Source organism: Carettochelys insculpta, chromosome 24, assembly GCF_033958435.1.
Source record: "Carettochelys insculpta isolate YL-2023 chromosome 24, ASM3395843v1, whole genome shotgun sequence".
NCBI lineage: Eukaryota > Metazoa > Chordata > Testudines > Carettochelyidae > Carettochelys > Carettochelys insculpta.
Window position 1 is genome coordinate 12,258,372 of NC_134160.1, and position 27,262 is coordinate 12,285,633.

Sequence of the window (27,262 nt, forward strand, 5' to 3'; positions counted from 1 at the left end):
GATGAGGTGGGGGAAGGAGGATCCGGGGGGTAGGAGAAGGTGGGGGGAGAAGGAGCTGGGGGGTAGGAGGAGGTGGGGGCAGAAGGAGCTGGTGGGGACAGGATGAGGTGGGGGCAGGAGGCACTGGTGGGGTAGGATGAGGTGGGGACAGAAGGAGCTGGTGGGGATAGGATGGGGTGGGGCAGAAGGAGCTGGGTGGTAGGATGGGGTGGGGGAAGGAGGAGCTGGTATGGGTAGGATGAGGTGGGGGTAGCATGGGGTGGGGGAGAGGAGCTGGTGGGGATAGGATGGGGTGGGGCAGAGGACCTGGTGGGGTAGGATGAGGTGGGGGCAGAAGGAGCTGGTGGGGTAGGATGGGGTGGGGCAGAGGACCTGGTGGGGGCAGGAGGAGCTGGGGGGTGGGATGAGGTGGGGGCAGGAGGAGCTGGGGGGTAGGATGAGGTGGCGGCAAAGGAACTGGTGGGGTTAGGATGAGGTGGGGGTGGGAAGCGCTGGGAGGTAGGATGAGGTGGGGGCAGGAGGAGCTGGTGGGGTAGGATGAGGTGGGGGCAGGAGGAGCTGGGGGTAGGATGGGGTGGGGGAAGGAGGAGCTCGTGGGTAGGATGAGTTGGGGCCAGAAGGAGCTGGGGGGTAGGATGAGGTGAGGCCAGAAGGAGTTGGTGGGGGTAGAATGAGGTGGGGGCAGAAGGAGCTGGGGGGTAGGATGAGGTGGGGGCAGAAGGAGCTGGTGGGGGTAGGATGAGGTGGGGGTAGGAGGCGCTTGGGGGTAGGATGAGGGGGGGGCAGAAGGAGCTGGGTGGTAGGATGGGGTGGGGGAAGGAGGAGCTGGTATGGGTAGGATGAGGTGGGGGTAGCATGGGGTGGGGGAGAGGAGCTGGTGGGGTTAGGATGAGGTGGAGGCAGGAGGACCTGGGGTTATGATGACGTGGGGGCAGGAGGAGCTGGGGGGTAGGATGAGGTGGGGGTAGGAGGAACTGGGGGGTAGGATGAAGTGGGGGCAAAGGAGCTGGTGGGGTTAGGATGAGGTGGGGGCAGTAGGAGCTGGTGGGGGCAGGATGAGGTGGGGGCAGAAGGAAATGGTGGGGGCAGGATGAGATGGGGGCAGAAGGACCTGGTGGGGGCAGAAGGAAATGGTGGGGGTAGGATGAGGTGGGGGCAGAAGGAGCACGGGGTCGGATTGGGCAATAATAGGAGGAGCTGGGGTAGCTTGGGTGATGGGGCAGAAGGAGCTGGTGGTGGGAGCAGAACAGGGGCTAGTTTAACAGATAGAGTGGCCACTGCAGGTGGTGGGATGGGGTTGGAGGGAGGAGGAGCTATGTCGGTGGGAGCATGAAGGGCATGGGACAGAAGGTGCGAGGGGGAGAGAGAAGCTGGGATAGGATGAGGGGGCAGAAGGCACTGGAGTGTGTTGTTAGTGTGGGTGCTAGAGAAGGACTTGGGCAGTGTGTGGATTAGTGAGGCCACTGTAACAGTGACTGAACTGGGGGTTATCACTAAAAGTTTGGGCCAGCTAGGGGCATGAGGCAGAAATATGGGTCAGGCAGAGCAGAGAGCTGTGTGGGCCTCAGGCTGAGTGAGCCGGAGTAAAAGTGAGGGTGAAGGCAGAAGGGACCTTAGGATTTGTCTGGCAAAGAAGCAGAATTAGCTGAGACCAGTGAATAGGAAGGTTGAACAAGCAATAACAGAGTGTTGCAGAAAAGCCTGAGACACGCAGGCTTCTCAGAGGTTAAGGTTTATTTTTTAATGTTGATTAAATAAAATCTGGCATGCAGCTTGCCTGGCCTGGAGATGGAATATTCAACCTGATGCTTCTAGGGGCTACTTTTATTCTGGCATGGGTGGGGCGGGGCAAGGGCAGGCTGGGGCAGCCCACAGTAGGGCAGAAGCAGCCTGTCACAGGGCTGGGAGGCTTGGACAGCCCAACAGGCAACCCATCTGGGGTCAGTGGCAGGGGGCTGGCCCAGCCAAAAGGGGAGCCAGGCAGTCTGAGCAGCTGGCAGCAGGGGACCACTCCAGGCCAGCAAATTCCCTCTTTCGGAACCAGTCCGGTCCTGAGGGTGCTGGGCCAGGGAGGTCCAACCTGCATTTTAGAAAAAAGTATTCATAAATTATGAACACTTTCAAGCATTCGCAGTTCATGTGGAAGGCCCCTGAGGTCAGTTCAAAAATCATAAGATTTCAAACAACAGATTGTATTACTTATGTATTTATTTATTTATATTGTGGATCCCAGTCATGGACCAGTGTTCCCTAGGCTCCATGGGCTCCACAGGCAGCCTGAGGAGATGGGATTGGTGTTCATCCCTCTCCTTGCTGCTCATGTATACCAGAAAAGGGTGTGTGACTCCTCTCAGGAGAGGGATGGGGAAACCCACATGGGCTGAGGTGGAGTGCAGTCCCTGCCTGGGACAGCTTCAGGGAGGGAGCTGTTCAGGGGCAGAGGAGTGCAAGGCAGAGTTATATGGGGAGCAGGTACGGGGTGTGGGTGCAGAGAAACCCATGTGGGCTGAGGCAGAGAGGGGCACCTGCGTGGGGCAGTGGTGGGTTGGGAGCCACAGTGGGTGGAGCAAGGGGCAGCTGAGGAGTGCGAGGCAGAGTAATAGGTGGAGGGTGTATGGAGGGTGCAGTGCAAGCCTCATGGGGCCTAGAGATAGTGCTTTGGGGGGGCAGTGGGGGCCTCAAGGGGACTGGGGGTGGTGTAATGGGGGCTGCACTGCATTGGGAGGAATACAAGCCCCAAAGAGTCTGAAATGAGGGGAGAACACAGTGCAGTGGGGGATTGCAGTATAAATCCCATAAAGTCTGAGAAGGAAGTGCATAGAAATTGTGGGGGAGTGCAGCGTAACCTGGAAGAGAGAGGGACTAAGAGGGGGAGGGGAGTCAACAGTTCCCCTTTGGTGGAACTGAAAGGAAATGTCCTTTCCAGACTTTGGACAATAGTCACAGAAGCTGTGAGATCCTGACCTGGTCTCTCTCCCTATCACCCCTTCCCTTACTGGGGTGCCAACCAGTCCCACCCAGCACCCCTTCTTCTATCCTGGCTTCCTCTACGCAGGAAAAAATACTGAATTGTGATGTCTTCTATGGCCCACTGAAAGGATGTGGGGGGAAGGGGATTCTCTAACTTCCATATGGAGAGAGAGTCTGCTCTTGAGGCAGGGGAGGGGTTTCACTGTGTTGTACCCATCTTGTGCAAATCTCAAAGCCCATTCATTCATTCATTCATGTTTCTAACTCATGACTTTCATAGGTTAGTTTATCCTCATTTTTAGAGATGATGAAACTGACAGCACAGAGAGTGCAGAGCTAGCCATAGAAAGCAGGCGTCCTGACACCTGGCTTTGCATGTTCACTGCAACACCATCTTTCCCTTCTTCGAAATGTTTCGGCTTTTCTGATTTGGCTTTTCTCCCTGGTCTCTTTATCATCAGTGTTTTCTATCTCTTCTCTCACTGCTAGGTGTGTCTTTTTGCAAATTTTATGAACTATTAATAAAATTATAAAACAATAACATTCATATTCAATATTAAATTCTCCATTAAAATTGTTTTATATTCAAACAAGATGTGAAAAAATATTCGAAAATATATCTAAAACATACTCTGTAATAATAAATAATTATGACTTTCCAATAGAAGTACATTTTCTTTGGTGGCCCTGAAAGCTCTCAGTTTTTGTTTGTGTGGCCCTCTGTAGGCTTTGAGTTTGACATGCCTGATAAGCAATCCTGTCTACAGTCTTTTAGTAGCTCTGTAAATACAGGCTACATGCTCATAGCTAAAGGAATTTTCTTTTAACTCAAGTAGTGGAGACCAGTCTTCCCTGGAAGCTGTGTGCTTGTACAGCTGCTCAGGAGAGATTCAAATGCTGCTCAGCAGATTAGCACAGCACACAAAGTGTTTTGTTTCTGCTGATGGTGCACATTTGCACATATCTCCAAGCACACAACAAAATTTATTCTGTACATGGATGAAAAAGATTGGTGGGAATACTGGTGGAGACCTGTGTTTTTGAGACAGAGGGTTCTGGGTTTGGTCTCTTGATGAATCTAGTTTCTCTGTGGCCAAGGTGTGTTAGGCTTTTTCAATGGTTTTCCTGCTGTATGTGCTGTTGTCTCTGTGTATAAAAAAATTCAGTGCACAGTTATCAGAGGGGTAGCTGTGTTAGTCTGTATCTGCAAAACAACAAGAAGTTCTGTGGCACCTTATAAGCTTTCAGATATTTTGGTGTATATGTCTGCAAGGGCAAAGACCTGCTTTGTCAGATGCATCTGATGAAGTGGGTCTTTCCCTACGAAAGCTTATGCTTCAAAAAATCTGTTAGTTTGTAAGGTGCCACAGGACTTCGTGGTTTTTAGTGCACAGTTGTGCGTGCAACCTGTAGGCGTTGTGAACTGCTGATGTAGGGGGTCAGACTGGCAACCTTGGTCAAGTCCCATCTTTATGTACAAAACAGGCACGGTATAGGCAACATGAATGCCAGCTTTGCCCACATTGTCTTCCTGGGCTCTGCTCTGGAGATGTCCTTTCTAGGAGAGAGGGGAATTCACTCCTTAGGCTTCTCACAGAGATTGCTAAAGAAGGGGGCCAGTTGGTACTGGCTATGTGGGTTGTTTTGTGATGTGGAACTCAAATCCATCCTAGATGAAATTGTATGCATTGGAGTCAGTGAGTGAAAAGTCTGCTCACACCAGAATCATATGAGGCCCCTCATCTATCTGTATGCTTTGTGGCCAGACAGGTGTGTAGCATTAGCTGTAATATTCCAAAATTCTGAACCCTCTTTCTGGGTAATACAAACCACAGACAGATAGCAGGAGAGAAGAAGCGCCAGTTATTTACTCTTCTCAGAGAGAGGAAGTGCCAGATCGCTCCCATTCTGAATAAAGCAGAAGTACTTGGCCATCAATAATCCTAGCCGAGGGTTTCTTGCTAGCTCTGCTCCTGCCGGGACAAGAGAGGGCAGCACAAGCTTGTGGAACAACTGAATGGAGCTGAGTATCAGAGGCGTAGCTGAGTTAGTCTGTATCTTCAAAAACAACAAGTCCTGTGGAGCTGAACTTTTTCACATCTTAAGGTGAACAAACTTCCCCTTGGGAAACGTTTTCACGAGTGAATTTTTTAAAAGGTGCTGAAAAGTGATGTGTTTAAACATGTACTTAACTTTGGCAATTTGGATGCTGCAGCATGGTTGGTGGTGCATGAAACCTGCTTGGGACAGAAAATAAAACTGACCAGTCTGGTTTCCCTGGCAAAAATTTCCAGCCCCAGTTTATTTTTCAGGATTTTGAAGTGGGCTAAGGAAGTGCCATAAGCTTTGAGTTAGATAAGGCCTGGTCCTATAACACCACTCTACAGTATTGTCATCCTCAAGTATTCAAAAATCACATCAGCCCTCTAAAAATTACAATTGTCTTAAAAAGGAAATGAAATAATATCATCTGGGTTCTTTTTATTTGCCCTCTGGTCTTTGAGTTTTTATGGTGCATACAGATAACACAGTCCAGCTTTTCTCTTCATGCATGAGGGCCAGAAGCCCTCCCCAGCCAAGTGCTCCCCCTAGCCTGCCCATCACAGAATTTGAACAAGTAAAAATACCTAATTGCCCCAGCCCGGGCCACTGCTTACCTGTGGGAACGATCCGACAGGCACCGGCCCAGGCCCCAGCTTACCTGTGGGAATGCTCCAGCAGGCCCCAGCCCAGGCCACGGCTTACCTGTGGGAACACTCTGACAGGCACCGGCCCAGGGCCCAGCTTACCTGTGGGAACACTCTGACAGGCACCGGCCCAGGCCACGGCTTACCTGTGGGAACACTCTGACAGGCACCGGCCCAGGGCCCGGCTTACCTGTGGAAATGCTCCAGCAGGCCCCAGCCCAGGCACTGGGCCAAGCCCTGTCTTACCTGGGGGAACACTCTGACAGGCCCTGGCCCAGGCCACGGCTTACCTGTGGGAGCGCTCTGACAGGCCCTGGCCCAGGCCACCGCTTACGCATGGGAATGCTCCAACAGGCCCTGGCTCAGGCCACGGCTTACCTGTGGGAATGCTCCAACAGGCCCCAGCCCAGGCACCGGCCCAGGCCCCGGCTTACCTGTGGGAACGCTCTGCAGGCCCTGGCCCAGGCCACTGCTTACCTGTGGGAATCCTCCAACAGGTGACAGCTCAGGCAGAGGGGGACCCATTCCTCCTGGCTATTTATTGCTCTACCTAGTTCCATTTATCTGTCCCTGATGCCACAAATGATCCAGTCCTCCCTGCAGCATACACACAGCACCAGGCCAGATGGCCTTCCTGCATCTTCTAGTCCTTTGACCAGTGATGAAGGGTGAGGCCCGGCTCTCACACCCCTGCCTCTTCTGGCAAATGGCTCCAGCATCACACAATGGAAGGAGGACTTATCCCATAAAGTCCCAAACTGAAATTCCCATTGCCCAGGAGCAGGGTCTACTGCATGAATGGGGCAGAAAGGTTTTGACATTGTAAAAACCACTTTGCAAAACTGCACTTCTCAGCACTTTCCATCTGCTGACCTCAAAGCACCTAAGCAAAACCAACGAATTTACATAAACTCCTGGGAGACAGAAAAGTACTATTATTATCTCTTGTTTTTTCAGATGAAGCAACTGAGGGACAAAATAATTAAGTTCCTTGTCCACTCTTTTGTTTTTTTTAAGTCAATGGAAATGCTGCCCTTGAAATCAAGCTGTAAATGAGGGGTCCAATGTCAGGCTGGAAGCCTGTGACAGCAAGGCCATTAAGAAAAGAAGATTTTTCACCAGAGCTATGTCTACAGTAGAGAGTTTTGTTGAGAAAACTTGTGGACCATCCACACTAAAAATGCGTTCTGTGGACAAACTGCAGATTTGCGCACTTTTAATTTCTCCACCAGACTGGTTTGCGAGAGGACGTGTCTTATTTTCATGGCTTATCGTCCTGCAGGAAGAGTCACAGGCATGTTTGTACCCGTGCCAGTGCCCCCTCAGCCTCTGTAGTGCCCTGTTGGCACCAGCCACGTGTGGGATGCCTGTGGCTGCTGTAAGGTCTTTGCCCAGCAGCTGGGTGAGCTGCATTCCCTTCAGAAACCCTGTGATCACCACATGGGACTCTACTGCAACTTCTCCAAAATCCATGGAGCTGGCGGCATCTGTTTAGGTGAGCGGCTGCATGTCTTCCCAGCGTGGAGCTGCCCTGCTCCCAGGCCCCACAGACCACGGAACAGCCAGAGACACCTTGGAACTTCTCTTAGGTGACCAACAACAGCAGGCCAGATAAGTGTGTAAATTGGCCTGTGTGACCCCTTTGAAACTAGCTGATGGACCAAACAGCGCGTGACTGGCGAGGTGGCACGAGTCATAACCTCACATACAGATGCCATACTGAATTCAGAGGGCAGAGGATTGGACTCATGGGTCCTAATCCCCTCTCCACCCATGGAGATTAGGTGTTTGTGGTCGTGCTGTACTGGGATTAAATCTGGTATATGATCTACTGAGGGCAGCCTGTCCTCCATCCTATCCCAACTGGGGCTTCAGGGTCAGATCCCAAACCAAAGACTCCATGTTCTGTAGGTCTGGGGCACTGTGATAAAAGTCTGAGAGAGAGAGAGATTCTATGACTTCGCATTACTGGAGAGATTGTCAAGGGCCTGAATTCCCCTTTGTGTCTTCCAATGTGAGCTGGTCACTTTCCAGGCCTCTGTGTCTTTTGAGACTCTCCAAGAACAGCCCTAGTCTCTGCACAGAGGGGCCTGTAATCACCAGTGTTGGTCAGGTTCACTGAGGATATGGCCAGATAGTCTCAGACACGAGTCAAGCCAAAACATCCTCAGGCAGTTAACCCATTCTGAGCCCTGTGCTTGAGGCCAGTTTGAACCAATACTGTAAAGTAATGTTTATTGTTATTGTAAAGCAGAGGTACCTATTGGATGCCGGGGGAGTGGGCAGGCGTAGCCTGCCCACGGCTACAAGGCCCCTCTCACGATGAGAGGGGACCCATTAAAAACAGCCCGGTTCCAAGTAAATACGGGGGACAACGAAAGAAAAACCAGGAGCGGGAGTGAGGGTCAAAGGTTTAAAATGAGGGAGCCAGAGGGGGACACCGAGCAGAGGACCCCGGACAGCGCCCACCGTTCCTCAAAGGCATCCAGGGAGTTGGTGGACGCCGCCCAGAGGAACTCTGCTCGGATTCGTGAGCGGAGGGAGGAACGGAAGTAGGCCCCACAGTCGCAGGTCACCCCCCCTGCCAGCCTCCTCTCCCTGGTTTTGTAAATGGCCATTTTGGCCGTGGCCAGGAGGAGGCTGACGAGGAGATCCCGCGACTTTGTGGGGCCACGGATAGGGTGTGAGAGGATGAGAAGGTGTGGGGAAAAGTGCAGCCAGAACCTCAAGAGGAGGTTCTGGAGGAGCCGGAAGAGGGGCTGCAGCCTGGCGCACTCGATGTAGATGTGCACCAGGTTCTCCCTCGTGCCGCAAAAGGTACAGGTGTCCGGGATGGGGGTGAACCGCGCCAGGTACACGCCCGTGCTCACCACTCCGTGGAGGATTCTCCAGCTGATGTCCCCGGCGGGCCGCGGGACCAAGGTGGAGTAGAGGCCGGCCCACCGGGGCTCCCCACCCGCCGATGATGGCAAGAGGTCCCGCCATTTGTGATCGGGGTGGGACACGAGGGTGGGGAAGTGGAGCGTGTGAAGCACGAGCGCGTACAGAAAGTGTCGAGGCGCGGTTCGGAAGGGAACCGGCTGGAAAGTGTGCAGCCAGCTGAGGTGATGGAGGGGAGCGGGGCGGGCAGGATCGCGAAGCCGGGGGCCCACGAAGAGGTCCGGAGGGCTAGGAGTGGGAGGGGGGCGGGGTGCACCCTCTCGCAGGACCCGGCTGAGGTAACTGTGAGCGGTGGAGGGCAGGGCAGCCTTCACCTCCCAGAGTACGAGACAGGGGGAGCGTAGGTCGGAGAGCCCCATGCGCCGGGCGAGCGCCGGGGCCTCCATCCAGTCCCCCCGCTCGTAGTCCAGGAGGTCTCCGACCCTGGTGATTCCACCTAGGACCAGCCTCTGGCGCACCGTGCGAGACTCCGCCGCCTGCACACGAAGGTGGGGGTTGTGTAGCAAGGGCTCCGCGAGGAGGTCTTCTCCCACGGTGGCCCCTAAGGACCTGGAGGCTGCGAGCAGCCGCCAAGTGCGGAGGAGGTCCTGGTAGAAGGCCGGCAGCTCCGAGAGGCCTCGCGGACGGTCTCTGCAGGATAAATAGAGGAGCTGCCGGTCGCATCGGAGCCCTCGGTAACGGCGGAGGAAAGCGTGCGCCAGCGTGCTCCACGCCGGACTATCTGCACTGTTGGTGTTGAGAAGCCTCTGCAGGGCCCGGAGGCGGAAGACATGGACCTGAGTGCGCGTGCAGGTCAGGCCCTGTCCCACCTCCTCCGGGGGGAGATGGAGTACCCCTGCAGGGACCCAGTGCAGTCCTGGCCAGAAGAACTCCAGGATTAACCTCTGGAGCTGGTCCAGGAACCCGGGGGGTGGGACCAGGGTGCTGAGGCGGTGCCAGAGCATAGACAGGACTAGTTGGTTCAACACCAGCGCTCTCCCTCGGAGGGAGAGACACTGGAGTAGCCCTGTCCACCTCCGCAACCGCTCAGCGACCCTGCTCTCTAGGCCTTGCCAGTTTTCCGGCGGAGAGGGATGCGTGGCGGAGAGAAAGATGCCTAGATAGAGCAGCGGACCCGCGCTCCACCGGATGGCCTGAAGCGCGGGTGGGAGGCGGCTCGTCTGCCATCCGGTCCCGACCACCAGGCCAGAGCTCTTGACCCAGTTGACCCGGGCGGAGGAGGCTGCCGAGTAGATAGCTTGGCAGGCCTCCAGACGCGCCAGGTCTCCCGGGTCCTGGACCACGAGGAGCATGTCGTCGGCGTACGCCGACAGGACTAGCCGCAGCCCTGCCTCTGGAAGCGCCAACCCCGTCAACCTTCGCCGAAGGAGGCAGAGGAAGGGCTCAATGGCCAGAGCGTACAGCTGTCCTGAGAGCGGGCAGCCTTGTCGTACTCCCCGTCCGAAGCTGGCCGGAGCGGTCAGGGTCCAGTTGAGCTTGACCATGTACTCTGAGGCAGCGTACAGCACCCGGAGAAACCCGACGAAGCGGGGTCCGAAGCCGAAGGCCTGCAGGGTGCCCAGGAGATACCCGTGGTCCACCCTGTCGAACGCCTTCTCCTGGTCCAGGGACAGGAGGGCGAATGACAGGCCGTCCCTACACCCAAGCTCTAAGAGATCCCGGACCAGGGACAAATTATGCAGGATGGTGCGGCCCGGGACGGTGTAGGTCTGGTCGGGGTGGACCACGTCCTGCAGCACGGACCCCAAGCGACGGGAGATGGCTTTGGCAATGATCTTGTAGTCCGTGCTGAGGAGCGAGATGGGATGCCAGTTCTTGAGGTCGCGGGGGTCCCCCTTCTTGGGTAGCAGGCTGAGGACTGCACGCCTGCACGAGAGGGGGAGCACCCCGCTTTGCAGGGCCTCAGCTCAGACGCCGAGCAGGTCTGGGCCGAGGACGTCCCAAAACACGTGGTAAAACTCCACGGTCAGCCCGTCCATGCCCGGGGATTTATTGGTGGGCATGAGACGGAGGGCTTCCGAGAGCTCGGCCAGAGTGAGAGGAAGCTCCAGCCGGTCCCGGTCGCCCGTGCTGACCGACGGGAGTTGGTCCCAGAGCGCCCTGCGGGCGTCGGCGTCGGTCGGATCCGGGGAGAAAAGGGCGCCGTAGAAGGCGCGAGCCCTCTCGCGCATCTCCACCGGATCCGTAAGAGGGGTGCCATCCTCCGCCAGAAGGCAGAGGATATATTTTTGGGCGCCCCTCTTTTTCTCCAGGGCATAGAAGAAGCGGGAGCCGCGGTCCATCTCCCGGAGGAGTTGGATTCGCAACCTCACCAAGGCCCCCTGTGCCCGATGGGCGTCGAGGGTCCTGAGCTCGTCCCGCTTCTCCTGGTACGTGCCACAGAGGGATGGATCTCCGGGGCTGGCGGCTAGACGCCTCTCCAGCTCAAGGACCTCCCGTTCCAGCTGCCCTATCAACGCATCCCGCCGCCGGCTGGCCCCCCGAGTATAGTCGCGGCAGAAGAGCCGCGCGCGCACCTTTCCCAGGTCCCACCACCGCTGTGCCGAGGGAAAGGTGTGCCACTGCTCGCGCCAGGCCAGCCAGAACTCCCGGAAGGACGCCACGAAGCCCACGTCCTCCAGCAGGCTGTTGTTAAAATGCCAGTAGGCCGACCCCCGCTTCCCCGGCGAGAGGGAAGCCTTCACGGCCACCAGATGGTGGTCCGAGAAGGGGGCCAGCCGTACGCTGGAGGCGTGGGCCTGGGAGAGATGGTGCCGCGAGATGTAAATGCGGTCCAACCGGGAGTGTGCGGATTTATGGCCCACCACCCGGACGTAGGTGAAACCGGCATCCTCGTCCAGGTGGTGGCTGCGCCAGACGTCCACCAGGGAGCGACGGTTAATGAGCTCCCTGAGGACGTCCGCAGCGGCCTGGCACTTCTCGGTCCCTGTGCGGTCCCGCTCCTCGAGGGTGCAGTTGAAATCCCCGCCGAGGACCAGGCACTCTCGAGGATCGATGGTGTCGAGGAAGGCCGCTGCCTGCCGGAAGAAGGGGGTTCTCTCCGGGCCGAGTGTCGGGGCGTAGATGTTGACAAGGTGAAGAGGCAGCCCCTCCACCCGCACCCGGAGATACAGCAGGCGGCCCGGCACGACCTCGACACTCCCCAGCACCTTGGGCTGCAAGTCTGGGGAGAACAGGGTCGCTACCCCGGCCCGCTGGGCCGAGAGATGACTAAAGTGGACCCCGTCTCCCCACTCCAGCCACCACTTGGCTTCGGCGGCCGGAGTAGTGTGGGTCTCCTGTAGAAAGGTGACCGAGTACCCGCCCTCTCGGAGGAAGGAGAGCACTCGGCACCTGTGGAGACCCGACCCGCAGCCCCTGATGTTTAGTGTGGCAAGGATGAACAGCGCCATTTCGAGGGCTGGGGAGGATCCTCGCCAGAGGGAGCGCCGGCGGTTCCCATGGGGCCACGCAGCAAGCCGTGAGCCACGCCAAAGGTGATGAGGGCGTCACGGAAGCCACGGGCCCGTTGGTAGACCGCGGCGTCCCTTTTCCCGGTCCCCTTGCCCTCCCTCAGAAGGGCCCTCGCGGACTCCAGGGCAGAATGGAAGTCTCCCCAGCGCTGGAGGGCGAGAATAACCTTGTTCTTGGAGCCGCGAACGTCCTCCAAGAACTGGCGCATCTCACCCGCCAGCGCGTGGGGTGCCGAGGTCTCGGGGTCTTGAGAACCCGTCGGCCTCGCGTTCTTTTGGGCCCCCCGGCCAGAGAAGAGGTTGGGTAGGGACTGGGGCCTGAGTTTGGGAGGGATGAGGGCGGCGGAGGGAGAGCAGCCCCGGAAGTGCTGGGAGAGGGCAGTGCAAGAGGGGCCTCCTGAGGGGTTACGACCTCGGGGGCAGGTATGAGTGGGCAGGGGTAAAAAGGAGGAGGAGGGATGGGGGCAGGGGAGGTAGAGATCAGTGGGGGAAGAGAGGGGTCATGGGGGGGAGGAAAAGGAGGGAGTGCGGGGGGAGGAGGAAGGGGAGGGTTTAGAGTGGGGGGGATTGCGGGTTCTGGAGCGGGGCATTGGCCGGGAAGGGGTATGGCGGGGGTGGCAAGCAGTGAGGCCAAGGTGGGAGCAAGGGCGGAAATACGGGCCAAGGAGGTCTCCAGAAGGGGGGCTTCCTCAGGCAATGGCAGGGTAGAGGTTGAGGTGCTGGCACTCTCAGCGGGAGGCGCCGGCAGGTAGGCGGGGAGGGTATCGGGGTTTTCAGTTCCGGGGACAAAGGGGGGGTGCAAGGGGAGCCCTAATTCCCCTGGGGCATCCGGGGGCTGGCCGACCTCCTCCGGGGGGTCGTCCCTAGTTGAGGGAGGGGTTGCCCCTTGGGACAGCTCAGGGCAGAAGGAGGTGGCAATTGAGGGATCGCTGGTGGGAGGGGTGGGGGAAAGTGGGAGGGGTGGGGGAGAGTCCATAGGCGGCCCACAGGCCTCTAATAGCAGGCCTTCCATGTCCAGGGCCACCGGGGTGAGGCCCAGGGCCTCAACCTCCTGCGAGAGGAGGGCGAGGCCGGGAGCCACCTCCTCCGGGCGCTCCATTACAGCCGCCTGGGTAGCGGCCAGAGGGGTGTCGGAGGAGGGCACGGGCACAGGAAGGGTCGTCTCGGCCTCTTTTGGCTCTGGCTCCGGGGCCGAGGGGGTGTTAATCTCCTCGGCCGCCGCGACGGCAACCTCCGTCGCCCCCGGCAGATGGTTGGTAGCCGGGGGTTCGGCGGCTGGAGCGGGGCTGGCGGATCTCTTGGGTGCCTTGCGCGGCACCTCCACCCCGTCCTCTGGCGGGGTGGGGTGCCGGACGCGCGCACCCCCTTTTTTCCTTTTCCCCACCCCCAATACCCAGCCCTCCGAGGAGGCGGGCTGGGCAGTAGAGGAGGAGGGGCCAGGGGATAGGGCCGACAAGGAGGGAGGGAGGGAGAAGGGGGGTGGGGCGGCGAGGGAGAGGGGCGACCCACCCTGGGGTGGGCCCTCTTTTGGTCCTGCCGCCGGCCCTGCCTCCCTCTCCTCCACGGGCCGGGCTTTTGTGCCCGCTCGGGCGCTGGCGCCCGCTTCTTCTCTCCCGGCACCATGCTGCCGGGTGCCCTCCGACACCCGAGCGGCGATGGATCCGTCCGGGCCTAAAAGAGGAGGGGTGGTCCCAGGGCCTGTTGCGGTCGGGGCGCCGCCGGTCTCGTGGCTGACGCCCCCCGGGTCGGAGAAGGTCCCGGGCTCCTCTTCTTCGTGCCGGGCCAGGGGGCAATCCCTCCGGACATGCCCCACCGCCCGGCACCCAAAGCACCGGGCCTCCCCCAGGGTGTAGAAGACCCGGTACTGGGCCCCTTGATAGGGCACCAGTATAGTCCCCTCCTGGGCCACCCCGCCCTGTGCTGCCGCCGGCGGCAGTTGGACTCGGGCCTGCCGGCGGAATGAGAGCACGTGCCGGAGGGCGGGGTCTTTGCAGCCTAGGGGGAGGGGACTCAGGACCGTCAAAGGCCGGCCCAGGGCAGTGAGGAAAGGCAGAAGGGCGGCGTTGGGAAGGAAGGGCGGGATGGACGAGAACACCACCCGCACGCCCAGGTCTTCCAGCGGCTCCAGGGGCACGTGCACGCCCCCAACCGCCAGGCCCCTCTCCACCGTCTCCTGGGCGGCGGCCTCCGAAGCCAGGAAGAAGATGATCTTCCCGAACATCCGGGAGGCCGCCACCACGGCCGCGGACCCCACCACCCTTGCCAACGCCCGCACGTAGTTTTCCACGTGGGGCGAGGCAGCCACCAGGAGGCAGCGGACCCCGTGCCTCCTGGTGAGCGTGGGGAAGGGGCCGCGACCGTCGGGGATGGTAGTCCCGGCAGAGGCGGAAGGAGCAGGGTGCGGGGCGGCGGCCGCCGCCTGGGCATACGACCTGGGGGCCGAGATGTCGGGGCCCCCAGGGGTGGTGGAGGGAGCAGGGGGAGGGGGAGAAGGGGAGGCTGCGGCGAGTGCTTGGGCAGCCGGGGGGAGAGTCCCCGCCACGGGGGGTTTAGCCCTCTGGGCGGGGCTCTTGCCCTTTCTTTTCCCCTGGCCCTTCCTGCCCTTTTGGGGGGGTGGGTTCGGGGCCAGGTTGCTGGAGGACGCCGCGGCGGAGGTGGTGGGAGCCCCGGAGCCTGTACCCGCGCCCTCAGCTGACATGGCGGCAGAGTCTTGGGCGGCCCTGGATGAGTGGGCCGCCGTTTTGGGGGTGGGAGGGGTGACAGTGGAAGACGAGGGGAGGAGGGGGTCACTGGATGACCCTCCGGCGGGTGTGGGGGTCATGGTGGTGGGTTTGTAAGATGGGGGAAGTTTGTTGGGCGTGGGGGCCTTTAAGAGAGAGCGGGGGAGGGGAGGAGAGTGGAGTGGAAGGAAGTGTGGAGGCCTGGCTGCCCCTCCCCCACCGGCCGGGCTGAGGACCCAGTCAGGTGGGGGAAGGGCAGAGCAAGGGCAGTGAGGTCAGGGGAAGGTGAAATCTAAGATGGCCGCTGCTCCCAGCACAAGATGGTCAGATGGCTCCTTTTCTGCACTGGGATGTGAGGGATTAAAGTTTATGCGTGTGGGGGGTGGGGGCCTCAGGCGCTTGGGTGAAGTGAAAAAAAAAGGGGGAGGCGTGGGCACAGCCAACCTGGGGGAAGGGGGGGGCCCACATGTGCCTGGGGGGGGGGCCCACAGCAGCTGCTGCAGAGCCTTCAAGAAACCAGGGGGAGAAGGAAGGGGCAGCTGGTTAGAAGGGGGCCTAGGTGGAGGAGGGGCCCCCAGCGGTGGCTGGGTGTGGGTGTGGGGGGCAGGGGCACACCCTAACACCCCACCCCTGGTTATGCAGCCACCCCTCTGGAGTCCCGGTGGAAAAGAAGGGCTCTGCCCAAACTCACCCCTCCCAGGCCACTCCACAGGAGGAGGCCTGTGGAGGGGGCCCAACCGCCGCTTTCAGAAGCCCCTTACTTTTCCTGGGGGGTGAGGATGCAGCAGCTGCTGGATGAGGAGGTGGGCTGCTCAAGTGGGGGGCAGCAGCAGTTCCCCCGTCTTTGGTAGTGTGGGGAATGGGGAGCAGGGGAACGCAGTGCTGCTGAAGGCTGGGAGGAATGTGTCTCTCAGAGGTCATGTGCATGAGAATGCAAAGGGCGGCAGGTGTGATACTGAGGCTGGGAGGAGTGTGTCTCCCAGTGATCATTTGCATGAGAATGCAAAGGTGTGCATGTGTGATACCTTTTCAGGCAAAGCCTAATGGGTAGCAAGTAAGCCATGAGATTTGGTCTATTGTAAACATGTAGTTGTAAAATCACAATTTAAGCTGACACTTAATGCGGGAGTTGTGAGATCTCACCAATGCTCTGGGTTGTTGTGGGGGACAGGGCAGTCGCCTTAGCTGTTTAAGACATTGATTACACAGGGCTCCTTGGTTTAAAGCATTGTGAGAAAGAAGGGGAGGGGCACTGGTTAAGATGGCTTGCTGAGTGCTATGGCTCTGTCTATGCCCTGGCCATGTTGCTATAAGCCTGGCTTGACTAACCTGCCCCGGCTGTTGAAAGATAGAGCTGGATACCAGGGTGTTTGTGAAACCCCATATGAGAGATACCAGGAGCTGAAATCACAGAGTAGCAGCTGAGGCTATGCAGAGCTGAAATCACAGGGTTCTGCCTTAGGGTGGTCCCAAGCAGTGGGGTTGGGAATGATGATGGTGGCTGGCTGGTAGGAGCAGGGATGGATGATGGTGGGCAGCTGGTAGGAGCGACAGCAACTGGCAGATGGCTGGTAGGAGCGGTGGTGGATGATGGTGACGGGCAGGCGGCTGGTGGCAGCAAGGGAAGGCTGCAGCCAAGCGGACAGCTGGTACTGCCCTGGTGATGTATCTGCAGGCTTTGGGTTTGGGACTGCACCGCAGAAGGTACACCCTGTAACTGTGTGTGGGGTAAAGGGCCAAGAGCCCCAGCAAGAGACTGGGTTCTACTGCATATGGGGATGGTATCTGGGTGAAGGGGGTTTGTCTCTCCTTTGCTTAGATATACTGCATCTGTCACCGTAACCTTGGGGTAGGTTAGGTCATTAAACAAGCCATTTCTATCTCAGACTCTGTGCTTGCGAGAGTGGGGGAGAACCGCCTTACAGGCACCCAGCATGGGGGTGAAATTGTCCCAGGCCACTGGGTGGGGGCTCGAGCTGGTTGGTTGTATCCTTGACAGGAAAACCCCACAAGGGTTGAACCCGGCCCTTCTGGCAGGCACCTGGCATTAACAGAAGGGTTACACAATGTTACTTTCATCATCACATCAAAATTCTCTGAGCTATCACGTTATTGGCAGCATTTTAAACCCACTGTGCATGCGTGTTCATAGATTCCAAGGCCAGAGGAGAACATTGTGAACGTCCAGTCTGACCATGAGCCTAGCACAGGCCGGAGAACTGCCCCGCAGTAACTCCCAGAGCAGAGTTGGTAAAAGAGCCCATGTCGGTTTTACAAACTGTCCGTGATGGAGAGGCAGCATGAGCACTAGTGGCTGAGTTGGATGATTTTTGGTGGTTCCCAGAATGGGTCCAAATTCCAGTTGCCCCCTCCCCCCATGTCTCTGGGAGGGAGTTTGGCTGTGGGAGGTATGCAGGCTCCAGGAGGGAATTTGGGTGCAGGTTCTTGGCTGGGGCAGAGGTTGTTGCAGTGCAGAAGGAGATTTGGACTCTGGAAGGCGGTTTGGTACACGGTGCAGGCATTGGGGTGGAGCGGAGTTAGGGTGCTTTCCTGGGATGGGACCAGCTCTGACACTGGCTTGGGGCTTGGGGTGGAGCAGTGCATAAAGACACCCCCCGTCTGGGGGAGGCACATGAGACAAGCAGGCTGGCTGGGGGGGGACCTTGCCCCAACACTGGTGGAGCTGGGCCCCCACCAGGCCCTGAATATTCCTGGTGCCCAGGCACCACATGTTCATATATGTCACAGCCCCTGCACATGACCTGTGGTTAATTTGTTCCAACAGTTACTTATGCTCCCCTGTATAAGTGTCTGTCGTATTCCATCCGTGTTTGAGGCAACAAATCTGAGGAACTCACTCAGATTGAAGTGACATTAGAGGAGGTTTTGGAATTAATTGATAAGCTGAATAGTAACAAGTCTCCAGGACCAGACGGCATTCACCCAAGGGTTCTGAAAGAACTCAAATGTGAAATTGTGGAGTTATTAACAGTGGTTTGTAACCTATCCTTTAAATCCACTTTGGTACCAAATGACTGGAAGACGGCCAATATAACACCAATATTTAAAAAAGGCTCTAGAGGAGATCCTGGCAATTATAGACCGATAAGTTTAACATCAGTACCAGGCAAATTAGTAGAAACACTAGTAAAGAGTAAAATTGCAAGGCACATAGAAGAGCACGAATTGTTGGGCAAAAGTCAGCATGGTTTCTGCAGAGGGAAGTCGTGTCTGTCTAATCTATTAGAATTCTTTGAAGGGGTTAATAAACATGCGGACAAGGGGCACCCAGTGGACATAATATACCTAGATTTCCAGAAAGCCTTTGACACGGTCCCACACCAAAGGCTTTTATGTAAATTAGGTGGTCATGGGATAGGAGGAAAGGTCCTTTCATGGATCGGGAATTGGTTAAAAGACAGAAAACAAAGGGTTGGAATAAATGGTAAATTTTCACAATGGAGGGGGGTAACTAGTGGTGTTCCCCAGGGCTCAGTCCTGGGACCGATCCTGTTCAACTTGTTCATCAATGATCTAGAAAATGAGGTAAGCAGTGAGGTGGCAAAGTTTGCAGATGACACCAAGTTGTTCAGGACAGTCAAAAGCAAAAGGGATTGTGAAGAACTACAAAAAGATCTCAGCAAACTGAGTGATTGGGCAGCAAAATGGCAAATGAAATTTAATGTGGGTAAGTGTAAGGTAATGCATGTTGGAAAAAATAACCCAAATTACACGTACTACATGATGGGGTCAAATTTAGCTACGACAGATCAGGAAAGGGATCTTGGAGTTATAGTGGATAGTTCTCTGAAGACATCCACGCAGTGTGCAGCGGCAGTTAGTAAGGCAAATAGGATGTTAGGAATTATTAAAAAAGGGATCGATAATAAGACAAAAGATATCATACTTCCCCTATATAAAACTATGGTACGCCCACATCTCGAGTACTGCGTGCAGATGTGGTCTCCTCACCTCAAAAAAGATATATTGGCATTAGAAAAGGTTCAGAAAAGGGCGACTAAGATGATTAGGGGCTTGGAAAGGGTCCCATATGGGGAGAGGCTAGAGAGACTGGGACTTTTCAGTTTGGAAAAAAGGCGATTGAGGGGCGATATGATAGAGGTATATAAAATCATGAATGGTGTGGAGAAAGTGAATATAGAAAAATTATTTACCTTTTCCCATAATACAAGAACTAGGGGACACCAAATGAAATTGATGGGTAGTAGGTTCAAAACTAATAAAAGGAAATTTTTCTTCACACAGCGCACAGTCAACCTGTGGAACTCCTTGCCCGAGGAGGCTGTGAAGGCCAGGACTCTATTAGGGTTTAAAAAAGAGCTTGATAAATTTTTGCAGGTTAGGTCCATAAATGGCTATTAGCCAGGGATAAAGTATGGTGCCCTAGCCTTCATAACAAGGGCAGGAGATGGATGGCAGGAGATAAATCACTTGATCATTGTCTTCTGTTCTCCTTCTCTGGGGCACCTGGCATTGGCCACCGTCGGCAGATGGGATGCTGGGCTTGATGGACCTTTGGTCTGACCCAGTATGGCCATTCTTATGTTCTTATGTCACAGCCTTGCTGTGTTCAGAACATTAATAAAAACAGCCAAAACATCATCTGCTAAAGAGTGGGTATGCACCAACTGGTAACAGCAAACACAGACATGTTTTCAAACCTGGAGCTTCCTCTGTGAACAGCTCCCACTCAATGTCAGCTTGTTAGCCAGAGCCATTAGGATAGTGTGTTTGTCTTTTAATTGGCTTTTTTTTCCCATAGTAGCAGAAGCATTTCCCCCACTGTTTTGTAACTCCCCAAAACACAGTGGAATCATTTTTGGTTCAAACTTTTTTTTTTTTTTAAAAAAAGACTCTCAGACAGACTCCAGGGCTGGAAAATTTCAGCCTAAGGGCCACAAGGTGGGAGAGGCAATTCCTTTCGGACCAACTTGTGTTGGTGAGAGAGACATACGTTCCCGCTTACACAGAGCTCATCTGCAGGCCTGGGAAACCTTTCATTTCCCACTTTAAACTTTGACTTTGTGTTGGCTCTCACGACTAAAAAATATTCCCTCCCTCACCTTGTCTCTCCAATAGCCAGAAATTTTTGAACTGCTGAAAAGGGAGTTGTAACAGAAATGCTTACGCAACCTTAACTGCAGCTCCAGTGTTAGTATTTCAGAATTACCTCGAAGCCATGGAGTTGCAGGTTACTCGTCTCAGTGGCTGTTTTCAATGAGGAAGTGGGTTTGGGGTGCGGGGTCTGGGTGGGAGGAAGAGCAGGTACAGGCTGGGAATTGAGGGGTCTGGGTGGGAAGGAGGGTGCAGGAGCAGGCCGGGGGTGGACAATCTGGGCAGGAGTGGGGAGCAGAGTGGGCTGGGGATGGGTGATCTGGGCAGGAGGGGTGCAGGAGGGGACTACGGGTGGGGGTCTGGGTGGGAGGAAAGGTGCAGGAGGGCTTGGGGTGCAGGGTCTGCAGGAGGCATCAGGGTGAGGGTGAGAGGTCTGGGCAGGAGGGAGTGCAGGAGATGCTGGCGTGGGGTGTCTGGCTGATGGGGGTTACTTGCTGGGCCATGGACTGGATCTGGTCCCAGCTTGCTTGGATCCCCACCCTGCTGTGGACTGGATGCCCTGAGTGGGAGCTTGAGCTGGATGCGCTGAACCTTGGGGTCCAGATCCAGGTGAGGTGAGGGTTCCCCACCCTTGTCAGAGACCTTCAGCATCTTTCTCCTGTGTCCATCTCCACCACAGTTCCAGTGTAGACATTTTAATATATAAGGCAACACCTCTGCCCTTTTCCCTGCTTGTCCTTTCTGAGCCAGCTGCAGCCTTCTCTACCAGGGACATGCAGGGCATCAGGCCAGTTCTGCACATGGGGAGAATTGCTGAAGTGGCAGCCAGCTTCTTCGCCACATCCACGCCTCAGGATTCCTGGAGCTTCTAGTCTCTTGCCTAGGCACTGGCTCAGTCCTGTTGCTAGTGCCCACTGCTGTTACTAACACACCAGAGCTGTGTCTACACGTGCACGCTACTTCGAAGTAGCGGCACTAACTTCGAAATAGCGCCCGTCATGGCTACACGCGTCAGGCGCTATTTTGAAGTTAACTTCGACGTTAGGCAGCGAGACGTCGAAGTCGCTAACCTCATGAGGGGATCGGAATAGCGCCCTACTTCGACGTTGAACGTCAAAGTAGGGACCGTGTAGACGATCCGCGTCCCGCAACATCGAAATTGCTGGGTCCTCCATGGCGGCCATCAGCTGGGGGGTTGAGAGATGCTCTCTCTCCAGCCCCTGCGGGGCTCTATGGTCACCGTGGGCAGCAGCCCTTAGCCCAGGGCTTCTGGCTGCTGCTGCCGCAGCTGGGGATCCATGCTGCAGGCACAGGGTCTGCAACCAGTTGTCGGCTCTGTGTATCTTGTGTTGTTTAGTGCAACTGTGTCTGGGAGGGGCCTTTTAAGGGAGCGGCTTGCTGTTGAGTCCGCCCTGTGACCCTGTCTGCAGCTGTGCCTGGCACCCTTATTTCGATGTGTGCTACTTTGGCGTGTAGACGTACCCTCGCAGCGCCTATTTCGATGTGGTGCCGCGCAACGTCGAAGTTGAACGTCGACGTTGCCAGCCCTGGAGGACGTGTAGACGTTATTCATCAAAATAGCCTATTTCGATGTTGGCTTCACGTGTAGACGTAGCCCAGATCCGAAAGTCAGTATCTCTTGCCTCTACAGCCCTGTCCATCCAAAGCATCTAGCTGGAATCGCAGCAACTGAGGCTTGGACTAGACCTTGTGATTCCCCCATGTGGAGGCAGGGTGTGACCCAGCAGCTTGTCTTGGGATAGTCAACGCAGGTGTGAGCAGAGCAGTGCCAGAAACGACCCCAGTGATTGCTGGGTTTGTGAATGGAGAGGTCCTGCTTGGCCCCCTCCTTTTTGGCTGGGGGCTCAGTTTGCTGCAGGTGAAGCTTCCCTTACCCGGCCATGCAAGTCCAGTGAGAAGGACTTATTTTGCATGGGGGAGGAGGGGCGCAGCAGGGCCCTGGTGAACGCAGGGAGTCAGGGTCGCAACCAGCTCAGGCTCCCCTCAGATGAGCACTCTCAGAGAGGACCTGAACCTGGCCAGTTGGGCCCCCAGAGGCTGGTGGAAAGAGCCAGTTCAACCCCGTGAGTCGTAGGTCTCTGGTCGGCGGGAGGGGGTCTCTGGCCATTTGCTGGTTGACATTTGCATGCTTTGATTTTGGGTTCCCACATGAGGCCTCGTGCAGAAGCCCTGGTCCTCAGCACCCTGCACCTTCATCTGTCACTGCAGCTCAGGAGGGGGCGACCTGTGACCTGCTGGGGAAGGTCTATCACAACAGCGAGAGCTCCCAGTCCACCTGCAAGCTGCACTGCATCTGCCTGACGGCGCTGTCGGCTGCACACCCTTGTGCTCCCCCAGCTCCCACTGGGTCAAACTCCAAGCCCAGTGCTGTGAGGAGTGGGTTTGCCAGGGGGGCCACCAGGGAAACCTCCTGGAAACAGGTGAGCAGAACCAGGTGGGGTGGGATGAGCTTTCATTGGGGACCAGCTTTTGTCTGGGAGAGAGAGCAGCTGTCCCCCGGCTTGGGGCTGGAACTACCAATGCCACAGCTGTGTGCCGGCAGAACTGGCTGTCTAGCATAAGGTGCTAGCAGGCAGGAGCCTGAGCCAGTTGTGACCCTGAGGTTAGCAGGGGCCCAGCAGCAGGGACCATTGAGACCAGGGTGGCCTGTTAACACCCCTGTCAGTCCCAGGTGTTTTCGTCTTTATCCTTTTCCTGTGCGAATTCGTTGGTGGATGTAGCGAGTCTGGTTTCACCTGCATAGCTGGTACTGGGGCATTGAGTGCACTGGCTGTGGTACGCACTGGTTGTGAGAGGCTTGTGTAGGAGTCATGGTTCCTGACAGGTGTGTGCTGGTGGAGTTCACCATCACAGCAGGGGAGATGCAGGCACGGGTGTCGCCCCTATGGTTGTGGCAGCGGCTGGTGCCACCCTGAGCTGGTGGCTCCGGGTCTGGGGAGGAGCTGCCTTCTGAGGCTGTGTGTGGCAGGGTTGGGTTTTTCTGAAGGCCAGAAGAAGGGGTAAGCACAGAGTTATTTCAGGATGGAATCCCCATCCAGTGTGGCTTGTCATCAGGGCCAGCCCTAGGTGAGCCTGGGAGCCAGGGCAACCCCACATCCCAGGCCCCACCCCACCCCATCTCTCCCTGCCTCTGCTTGGCTCTGCTACACCCCAGCACCACCTGTTCCTGTCCAGGTTCCCCCAATGCTCCCCTCCCCTTAGGTACATGAGCCAGGCAGTTACCCGCTTGTTGTTCCTCCCACCCCTACACTCACTGCAGCAGCGGGAGCCGGAGTGACCCAGCAGCCTGCTCTGCTCTGCCCCCACCACCACCCAGCCCACGGTGCTCTGCTTCGCTGCAGGGGTGGGAAGCAGAGTGACCAGACCCAGTTCATCCTGCTTCTACTCCCCAGAGCCTGTGTCACCTGGGGGCCAGGCTTGGGCCAGGTCGTCCATGTGCTGCTGCTGCAGTGGAGTGGGGTGCAGTAGGCTGGGAGATGGGGGGCAAAGGAGGTTGCTACTTTGTTCTACTTCCTGCAGCTGGTGCTACGGTGAGTGAAGGGGTGGGGGGAAACCTCTGCGGCTGCTCTGCTCCAAGCCCCTCAGTTAATCCCCCATCCATAGGGCCATTGAGGCAGCCACCCTGGCCCATCCTCTGTCTGGGATGGTTGTGGTTATTTGATGTACAGGTTCCAACCTGGGGTAGTAGGTGACACCTAGAGGGGTGTGGCTGAAGGGGTTTTATTGGCTGGCAGGTGAGTGACAGGCAGCTGGGGGTGCAGCTGACCTGCACTCTCAGGGAAGGGCTGTTGACTGGGAACTGGAGATGGGCCCAAAGGCCTGAAGTTAGCTTCAAACTTGCTCCTAGTTTGGTGTGTTCTTATGGGCTGTCTCCAGGGATCAACCCAGCAGAGGAGTGAGTTCCCTCTCCAGTCTCCATACTGGGGAGTGGTGAGGAATTGTCCAGGGCAGATGACCAGTTCTGCACCAGGAGCTGGTTCCAGGTGAGTGCCAGTAGTAAGAGAGGGAAAGAAGCTGCAGCTGCCAGTGGGGACTAGGGAGGCAGCTTGAGGGGTCAGAACTGAATTAGCCACATTGGCTCTGGCCAGCGCTCCTAGAATGACTGGTGTCCTCTGTCCAGAACTGTCTGTGCTGCACCTGTTCTGTGGCAACAGGGCACCAGCCCCTAGAGATGTCAGGTGGTGTGTTCATAACCACCAGAAACAGGGAAAAGGTTCGGAACACGGCCAGTTACCAAACCAGAGCTGGGCTTGCACTGGGAGGAGCTGTCAGAAGCGGGCAAGGGAGACTGGACCTTGCTGACCCTTGCGGTGAAAGGGTGAGCAGCTCTGGCAGGACTGCACTCACTGCTGCTGCTGCCCCATTGCTGGAGAGCAACATAGCACCAGCTTGTGAGCTGCCCAGCAGACCGAGGCACCAGCTGGTCCCTTGCTTTTTATCTGGACATGGTTCTTGAACACTCTCTTGTGTCTTCCTTGACCTCAGCAGTTTACAGGGAGAAGGCAGCGACCAGGCCTGAGTGGAACGACCTCCAGGAGAACTGCCTCCTCCAGGCCACCGAATGGAGTGTCTGCTCCTAGAACTGTGGGCTGGGCATCTCCATCCGCATCACCAATGACAACCCCCAGTGCCTCCTGGAGAAGGAGGGCTGGCTCTGCCTGGTCCGACTCTGTGACTTTCCCAGGAAGAAGGTCATCAAGGTACTGGCTACTGGTGGAAACTGGGCGTGCAGGCACCAGCAGCTCTGAGAACAGGCTAGACTGGGCAGGAGCAGGACTGGGGGATGAGGCTGAGCACCCAGTGGTCAGTGGATGACAGATTTCAGAGTCCTTGAACTCTGAGCACAAGGCGCATCTCGCTGGCTGGCTGGCAAAGGCCCAGGGAGTCTGTACGCCAGGCTGCTAAAGCCAGTGTAGTTTGTTTGACACATGCTTCAGGATCCTATTTTGGAGAGTTTAAAGGCATCAGACAGGACACGAGAAGGGTAAACCAGCGATGGTGCATAGTCCTTTTTCTGAGATGCCAGCTGGTGGGTCTTCCCAGGTGCACCATTTAACCGGTCTCCAGGTTTAAGGCTGGGAAAGAGCTTTTCTCGAGTCGAATTAGCAGAGCCCTTGGTGGGGGGAGTTTCACCTTCTTCTGCAGCATGGGGCATGAATCATTCACTTGGACCATCTGCTCAGTCTCACTTGACCAATTCCCTGTGATAGAAGGGGCCTTGGGCATGGATGACACTGCAGTTCTGAGCCTGGGACACGTTAGTTCAAGCCAAGCAGTTAGACTAGATGGCCTAGTTGTCCCTTGTGGCCTTGCAATCTATGAAACAACGAGAAAGTGCTCAGGAGGCCACCAGCTTGTTCCTCCAGGTGCTGATCATTGCACGCCCCTCCTGGCTAACATTCAAAGGTCCTGTTCAGCCCTAGCATAGGCAGGTGCCACTGCTATTGATCCAGAGGGCCTGAGCCAGGGATACTCTGCAGGTCCATTAAGGACACTACTAGACAGCCTCATGCCACCAGCCCTCATAGCCTAGGGCGTGTTGGGAACATCAGTTCTCCCTCATAAGCCGTGTCTACACGTGCACGCCACTTCGAAGTAGCGGCACTAACTTCGAAATAGCGCCCGTCACGGCTACACGTGTTGGGCGCTATTTCGATGTTAACATCGACGTTAGGCGGCGATACGTCGAAGCCGCTAACCCCATGAGGGGATGGGAATAGCGCCCTACTTCGACGTTCAACGTCGAAGTAGGGACCGTGTAGTCGTTGCGCGTCCCACAACATCGAAATTGCGGGGTCCTCCATGGCGGCCATCAGCTGAGGGGTTGAGAGACGCTCTCTCCAGCCCCTGAGCTCAATGGTGGCCACGTGGAGCGGCCCCTTAAAGGTCCCCACCCCCTCCCTTCCTGTGCAGGAAGCTGAGAGAACGTGCAGGCAGCAGCCCAGACACGCGGCCAGCCTGCACGTCTCTGAGCGCCACAGACACGCACCCCAGCTGTGATGGCCGCACGACAGCCCCTCCAGCGCCCCCAGGGGACTCCCCCCAAGGGGAGCCAGGGCAGCCAGGGCTCCCAGGCTGGCAGCCAGGCCGGGAAGCGGCAGCGGGGCCCCTCCTGAACGGAGGCCGAGCTTCGTGACCTGCTGGGGCTCTGGAGCGAGGAGGAGGTGCTCCAGGTAATGGGGAGCAAGAGGCAGAACGCAGATGCGTTCGCTCGGCTGGCCAAGGGCCTGGCCGCCTGGGGTCACCCTGCCCACACTCCGGATCATGTACGCAGTAAAGTGAAGGAGCTGCGGCAGGGTTACTCCTGGGCCCGGGATGCGGCCGGCCGATCTGGGGCCGCCCCCATCACTTGCCCCTTTTACAGGGAGCTCAGGGACATCCTGGGCCCCGGGCACACCTCCTCCCCTCCGGCCATGCTTGATATCTCGGCTGAGGAGCCCCAGCAGGCCCCGGAGCCGGAGTCCGCCCCGGAGGTGAGCCCCGCACCCCGGGGGCCCCCCCGGAGCCCACCCCCGGGGCACCGGAGCAGGAGGAGGAGGGGGACTCCTCCTCTACTGACACCGGCCTGCACATCCTCCTGCCATCCCGGAGCAGCAGCCGGGCGTCCGCCCCCCGGGTGTCCCCCGACCGTGGGAGTGGACCTACAGGTATGTACCGCCCCCCCCCGGTGTATGCCCCCAGGGTTGAGGGGCGGGGATAATAGATATGTGGCCAGGGCCCTCCACATGCCCAGATGGCCATGGCCCCAAGGACAGCAGTGCCATGTCCCTCAAACGAGTGCATCAGCCCCTGCCCCCCGCCCCCAGCACAACAGTGCCATGCCCCATCCCCGGGGCAGGGGGGAGCGGAACCTCTAGGGTCCCCCGGGAGGAGGGGGTGGGACACCCCGCAGCAGCAGCAGCATGTGATGGAGTGGGGGGAGTACAAATGCGAGTCTCAGGCTAGATATGAGCAACCAGCTGAATAGCTCCCAGTGGCTAAGGACGATCCTGGGGCTACAACTGGCAGGTTACACCTCTGCCCTGGACAAAGAGGAGGGAGGAGCCGAGCTGGCTTTGAATCGGGGGCTGCAGGTAGAGGCAAGGGGAAGGGAGAGCTGGAAGGCAGCCAGCCTGAGGAGGGGGAAAGCTACACCCCAGAGGGTCACCCCTCAGGGTCTTCTCCCCAGGACGGGTTGGAAGGACTGTCTCTGACTGCTGTACTGTCACTTCTGGGAGAAACTGGGCATCTGTTGCCTAAGAAACCTCTCCTGTCAGACCCTGCTGAGTGAAGTGAGAGTCACTCCCGCCGGGGGAGGGGGTGCAGTGCAGGGGGACCCTTGAACCCCATCACAGCAGCATCTCCCGGGGACGGGGATGGGGAACCTGCAGCACAGGGGTGGGGGGACAAGGGCCAC

At 57.3% G+C, this 27,262-nt stretch overlaps 1 pseudogene; it reads left to right on the plus strand.

Moving 5' to 3' along the window:
• Window positions 1-27,262, plus strand: part of LOC142001127 (CCN family member 2-like) — a 32,764-nt pseudogene that overhangs the window by 1,944 nt on the left and 3,558 nt on the right.